We start from the raw sequence: 6,000 nt of genomic DNA on the forward strand, positions 1-6,000 counted from the left end.
ACCGGTACCAAAACATTGTGTGTGTATTTGTGTTATACGAAGACTACAGACGTACAAGATATGTAATACTGCCTAGAACGCCAATATACATTTTCTCGATTTGATTTCGACTGAAAACTCTCAATGTCAGACCTTGGTGGACAATTTGGTGGTCCTGTGTGAACCTGAGACTCCTATAGTACTCCTACTCCTATCTATCTATCTATCTATCTATCTTACTCCTATCATACTTAGAACCACTCAAGTAATAAGCAGTTATTAAAAGGTAAAGGCAAAGTATAGGTAAATAAAAATAAGTAAAACTTTAGTATTGCAGGATTTAAGTAATGGATTGTTTACGATTGTGTTAGGAAGTTATTTTGGATACAATATCCTGATTTCTAAAGTCGGTACAATATGTTATGTGCTCGTACTTAAATATTAGATACATGTAGTCTGTAGTTAATTACCTACTGCTTGAAATGTTTATAAATACTAGTGGTCGCCTAGTGGTCGAAATTCGACCATATACCTACGATTTAATTTACAACACCACTTAACATACGATCAAGGATAATAATTTTTATTTAACTCAAACTCAAACAAACTCTTTTATAAAACTCTATTCATATGAGACGTGAAAATATCATCGCAATGTCTATCGATTTTGACGTTTTGTCAAATATGGTCAGATGCATGTGTGTGTATTGTTTTATTTATTGATTTAATGTACTTTATAAGCATTATTTATGAAAAATATTAGCGTTCTGTACTTCTCCTACACATAAACTATAAGTGTACCAAATTTTATGCTCCTACGTCCGCGCAATTTTCGTAAAAAGCGGTCCAAAGTTTTTGCATCACGTATTAATATATATATAGATATTCAAATTCGATTCTGTCTTTGATTATTGCATCTTAAAATCGTGAAAATATCTAACTAATAACATTGTTTTGATAGTTTTTATAATGGATACGAATATCTTCATAATATAATAGGTACCATCTCCATTATTCTCAAAACACGAATGATATTCATGAATAGATTCACCCTTCGTAAAATACAATGACAATCCGTTCTTCTTCATAAAATTTTAAAACCTTTGCTATTTTATGACATTTCAAATTTAATTCAATCAAGCATTGATTAATGCAATTCAAAGTTACGAATTAACCTAACCAAATCTAATGTAATAGAATCGTAATAGCATTATAGTAACTTAACTTCGATAGCCCACCATCCAAGCAGCTAGATAATCCACGATCAATTTACCTGGCTTTCTCTAATTAAGAAATGTTCTTAAGTATGTACTAAGTAAGGTATCAAGTAAAGTAGACATAGCACATGTATGTATGTAGGTATCTGCTAATTGTATGTAATTGCGAATGGTTCAGATCATATGGAGCGTGGAAAGCGACACAGACCCAGTTTTGAACTGATGTACCATTGGTAATGTCAGCGTGGTATTGGTTATTGGATCACTATGGTAAAGTTGATCTTCTTCAGTAACCTCACACCTTTTTTATCCCCGAAGGGGTAGGCAGAGGGGTAACGTTTCACGTTGAGTTCGTCTGTCTTGAATAACTTCTGATATAATTAATGTCATGATCATCAGGTGCAATATTTTTCGATAACATACGTAGGCAAATGTGAAATTTGTAATATTTACACTTTATTGAAAATAACTTGTATTATAGGTACTGAGTGTATACAAACTTAACCTTTTAAATTGTTATTAAATCGATAATTTGCCAATAGAAAAAAAAAACCTAATACATAAATAATTTTCACTATACATTAAACGCATTTCTACATTTTGCTGTTTCAACAATATGAAAAATGGAAAGTCCAATAAATAACTCTTTAGATACTTTATCCAATAATATTGTTAACAGAACCTAACGAATAACTACGTTTTCAAACACTATACCGAAGAGATAGTCTATCCACAATTCCACGAACAGACTTACAGAGTAATTACCTATAGTAACTTGTTAATTGTTACTGTCTTTGTATGGCGTATTTCCTATGACATATGTATTTATGTTACATATCTATGAAGATGTGGCGATAGACTCTAGTTCCTCATTTACTTTATGATGTTCACGGAAACAGAGAAAAGACATTACTATAGCTAAGTTCTTAATGACTAAGGATTGTAGTGTAATGGTATGATAAAAAGACTCAATCTTCAGTCTAGTGAAAACAAAAAACATCAGCTTATTTATTTATTTATTTATTTAAAGCTTTATGCACATGTACATGGGTGGACATTGGACATAATGCCGTTGGCATTTTCTACCTGTCTGACCCTTGGGTGGTGGTGTATGGATCGATATGTTTGTCTTATTTTTACTTTATCATAATATTATGATGAAGTCGGTGAAATAAGTATGGACCATGAAGCAAGTACAAAGTAGAGATTGTGCACAAAACAAATGAGTGCTCAGAAAGCGGCATATTGAAGTGTGGACAATTGGCAACGTGTTTGTAGTATGGGACGGTATGTTGGAAAATGACCTCCCTATTTTCCAACATACCGTCGATGTGGTTTGTTGATAAAGTGTATATGCTTTATGGTATGTAGTAACTATTTACTTTCTGAAAGTCATCACGCCTTTTATTCCAGAAGGGAAATAGGTGCACATTATGACACGTAAACCCACTTTACAATGTACACCCACTTTTCACAATATAATGTTGTAAGTCAATTTCTAACTAGAATAATATCTTAATATGTATCAGTATCTTTACTCCAAATCCGTTTTCACTTGGAAAGAGCAGTACCGTCAATGCACGCTACACGTGAGTTCGCACCGTATATGCTTTATGGTATGTAGTATCTATTTATTTACTTTTTGAAATTACTAACTCAAATCATCATCACGCCTTTTATCCCCGAAGGTATAGGCAGAGGTGTATATTATGACACGTAATCCTACTGTACAATGTACCTACACCCACTTTTCACAATATATGTTATATTATAAGTCAATTACTAACTTTAATAATATGTTAGTATATATCAGTATCTTTACTCCTAAACCGTTTTCACTTGGAAAGAGCAACATAGTCAATGCACGCTACACGTGAGTTCGCACCGAAAATATTTTAATAACAAAAGTTAATTACAAAGTTAAATGTTTAACTCGTATCAAGGTTAACGCTTATAACGTTTTCGGTAAATTTAATACGAGTATTGAATGTAATTAACACAGTCATAATGTACACACTACAGGCTTTTGTTTCGCATCGCGGTGGTTGGCGAAGATGGTCTGTAATTAAGGTAATATTTTTGTGAATAGTGTATCATTTACATTTAGTGTAGTTAGACTAAATACGCGAAAGTAAGTCGTGATTCTGTTTATATTACGGTGTTCTAAACCAGTAAACCGAACATTTTGATGAAATTTGGTGCAGAGATAGAATAGACCCCGAAGAACAACATAGGCTACATTTTATTGCAAAAAAATAGAGGAGAACGGGTAATGAATGTTCATATGGAAATTCGTCATTTTTAAAGCTGTAACAGTGAAACTTTGTATTTAGACACTTAATGGGAAACGAAAGAACATAAGCTACTTTTTATTGCAAAATATAGGGGAGAGTGGGTAAAAATAGGGGATGAATGGTCATATGGAAATTCGTCATTTTTAAAGTTGTAACAGTGAAACTTTGTATTTAGACACTTAATGGGGAACGGCGTTTTAATTTTGACCACCAACCACGCGGACGAAGTCGCGGGCAAAAGCTAGTACTCAATACATTAAAAAGAATGTCGCTTGGATCTATCAGCCTTTTAACTGTCAATAAAATGTTTTTTTGAAAAAGACAAACTGTCATTACAAGTTTCAGGAATAAGGAGTAATACCAAATCACATAAAACTAACCAGATAAATTCTCTTTACTTTAAAATTTCCCTCTTTTCCCAGGAAGGAACCAACAAACAGTATTAGAATTATCAAAACTAGCAATATGAAGTAGGAACGAGTGTGAAGTTAATAAATTAGGCGTCGCATGTGAAACACTAGCCTACATTCCGTGTGTGCACAAGTGTTGCGGTTCGATCTCTAGTCCGTGCAACAAATATTAGCGTTTGACAGATTTCCACACCTACACCGCAACTACACCTACAAGTAACACACTACATCTGTGACAAGTAAATAACGATATAATGATGTTAAAATTAGTGTAAAGAATAAAATAACCTTTAAGAATTACCTATGAGGAAATAAAGAATTACCCTTAACGAATAACATACGAGGATAGACAGAATTACCCTTAAAGAATTACCTATAACAAAATAAAGAATTACCTATAACAAAATAAATAATTAGGTACCCGTAAAGAATTACCAATGAGGTTTTTCTGTGTAAAATTGTTTGTGAGGAAAATCAAAGAAAATTCATGCAAATTGTGATTTGTTAAAACGAATGCGTTATTCTTGGGAAAGGTATTTTTTACCTTAATTAAGTAGATTGTCGAATTTTGATATTAGAAAAAAATATGTGTTGGAAAGTGATTTTGTATTTCTGAGATATCTAGTGTTTCAGCATCTTCAGTTAGTAAAGGAATCATAAGATCTCTTCTGATATGAGAAACGTATTGCCAAACATGTTGTAAAATTGAAACTGTGTATAAAACAACTTTTACCCATTTAAAAGTCGACCTTGCGGTACCAAATGCGGGTAGATGCCGAATACTTAATGCGCAAACTTCATGCGTATGCGCATTGCGATCAACAAATTAAACATTATAAAAATAATATGATAAGGCAATTTATGTACAACGAACATCAATATAAACAAATATCTATTTTGTCATAGATTTAGTGTAATTTTGTCTAATAAACAAAAAATTTACAAACAAATAGAAAACACCAAAAAAAGAAGCAGCGTAAATAATTCGATGTGAATAATTAAGAAAATGTTTAAATCAACATATTCAAACACAATTAGAAAGTCAATAATACTTAATAACATTCCGCAGAACAATTCCTGCAGCATCAAAGAGGCCGAATCATTACAAACAGCACGCGAAATCGAACTCACTTACCTAAAGATGATGGCAGGTGACCACCTTCCAATCACTGGTCTATCAGAACCTCAAAGAGTTGGGTAAGCAGGAGCATTCACTGGCACAGTCACTTTTATCGTAAGTATATGTTCACACGCGTGTTTCACTCGCGTCGCGTGCGCAGGTGGGCGGTACGTGCGCGCGTCGTCGGCAGTCGCGCCGTTATGTCGGCCCGGCGCGCGCTCAGCCTGGAAAGCGGTCGCGGTTTGATGCGCAAAGATTAAAACGTACACCGATAGAAGTGACTTACAAAAAATATGATTAAATTACACGCAGATCCCCGCGTTGGACAATAATTTCTTTTGGCAAAAAGTAATGGCTTCTTGCGAAAGATTAATTAACGGGATCTCTATGAATTACGTGAACGTCCCACCTAAGGTTTGATATTAATTCGCCAAGCGGAGTGTACCTGAAAGTTTACAGTTTGCATCCCGTCTCGGTTAATGACACAGACGTAACCGCAACAAGTCATTGATCTTCTTCATTTCGATTTCATTTTGTAAGTTTGCGAATTTTACCTATTGCTGTTTGTTGTATTTGTTTGTTACGGCAGTATCATTGGAAACTGGAGCTCGGATATTAGCTATGGAGCTCGCAACATAACATGTGCTTAAGGCAAATATCATAAGCAAAATACATGACATATGTAGTAGGCTTCGTAGAGCCTAAATGAAAATTTCGTACCAATTTTTCGTAGACCCTTAACCAACCAAAGAGATCATTTCAAAAAGATCACACACATGCACACACATTCATACAATAATAAACAAATCAACTTTTAATTTAACTTCGAAAACAATAATGCATGGAACCACACATTAATTCAATCACAAACCGTATCACTATTCTACCTACCCACACATCTGCACTCACTACTCTATGGCACATCCAGTTATCAATGAAGATGGTCGATGTTATCTGGAAGCTGTCGATCGGAGGGAAAG

The 6,000-nt window shown here is 34.0% G+C and overlaps 1 protein-coding gene across 3 annotated transcripts in view; it reads right to left on the reverse strand.

Moving 5' to 3' along the window:
* LOC118271800 (uncharacterized) overlaps positions 1-5,242 on the reverse strand; it is a 137,899-nt gene extending 132,657 nt beyond the window's left edge. For 2 of the 3 annotated variants that reach the window (XR_004783325.2, XM_035588021.2), the window contains exon 1: positions 5,036-5,242. The gene's annotated coding sequence lies outside the window, so the exon portion shown is untranslated. The remainder of the gene's footprint in view (positions 1-5,035) is intronic. The other variant, XM_035588029.2, reaches the window with a different exon arrangement.
* Between the last annotated feature and the right edge of the window lie 758 nt (positions 5,243-6,000).

Source organism: Spodoptera frugiperda, chromosome 15 (assembly GCF_023101765.2).
Source record: "Spodoptera frugiperda isolate SF20-4 chromosome 15, AGI-APGP_CSIRO_Sfru_2.0, whole genome shotgun sequence".
In the NCBI taxonomy this organism is placed as follows: domain Eukaryota; kingdom Metazoa; phylum Arthropoda; class Insecta; order Lepidoptera; family Noctuidae; genus Spodoptera; species Spodoptera frugiperda.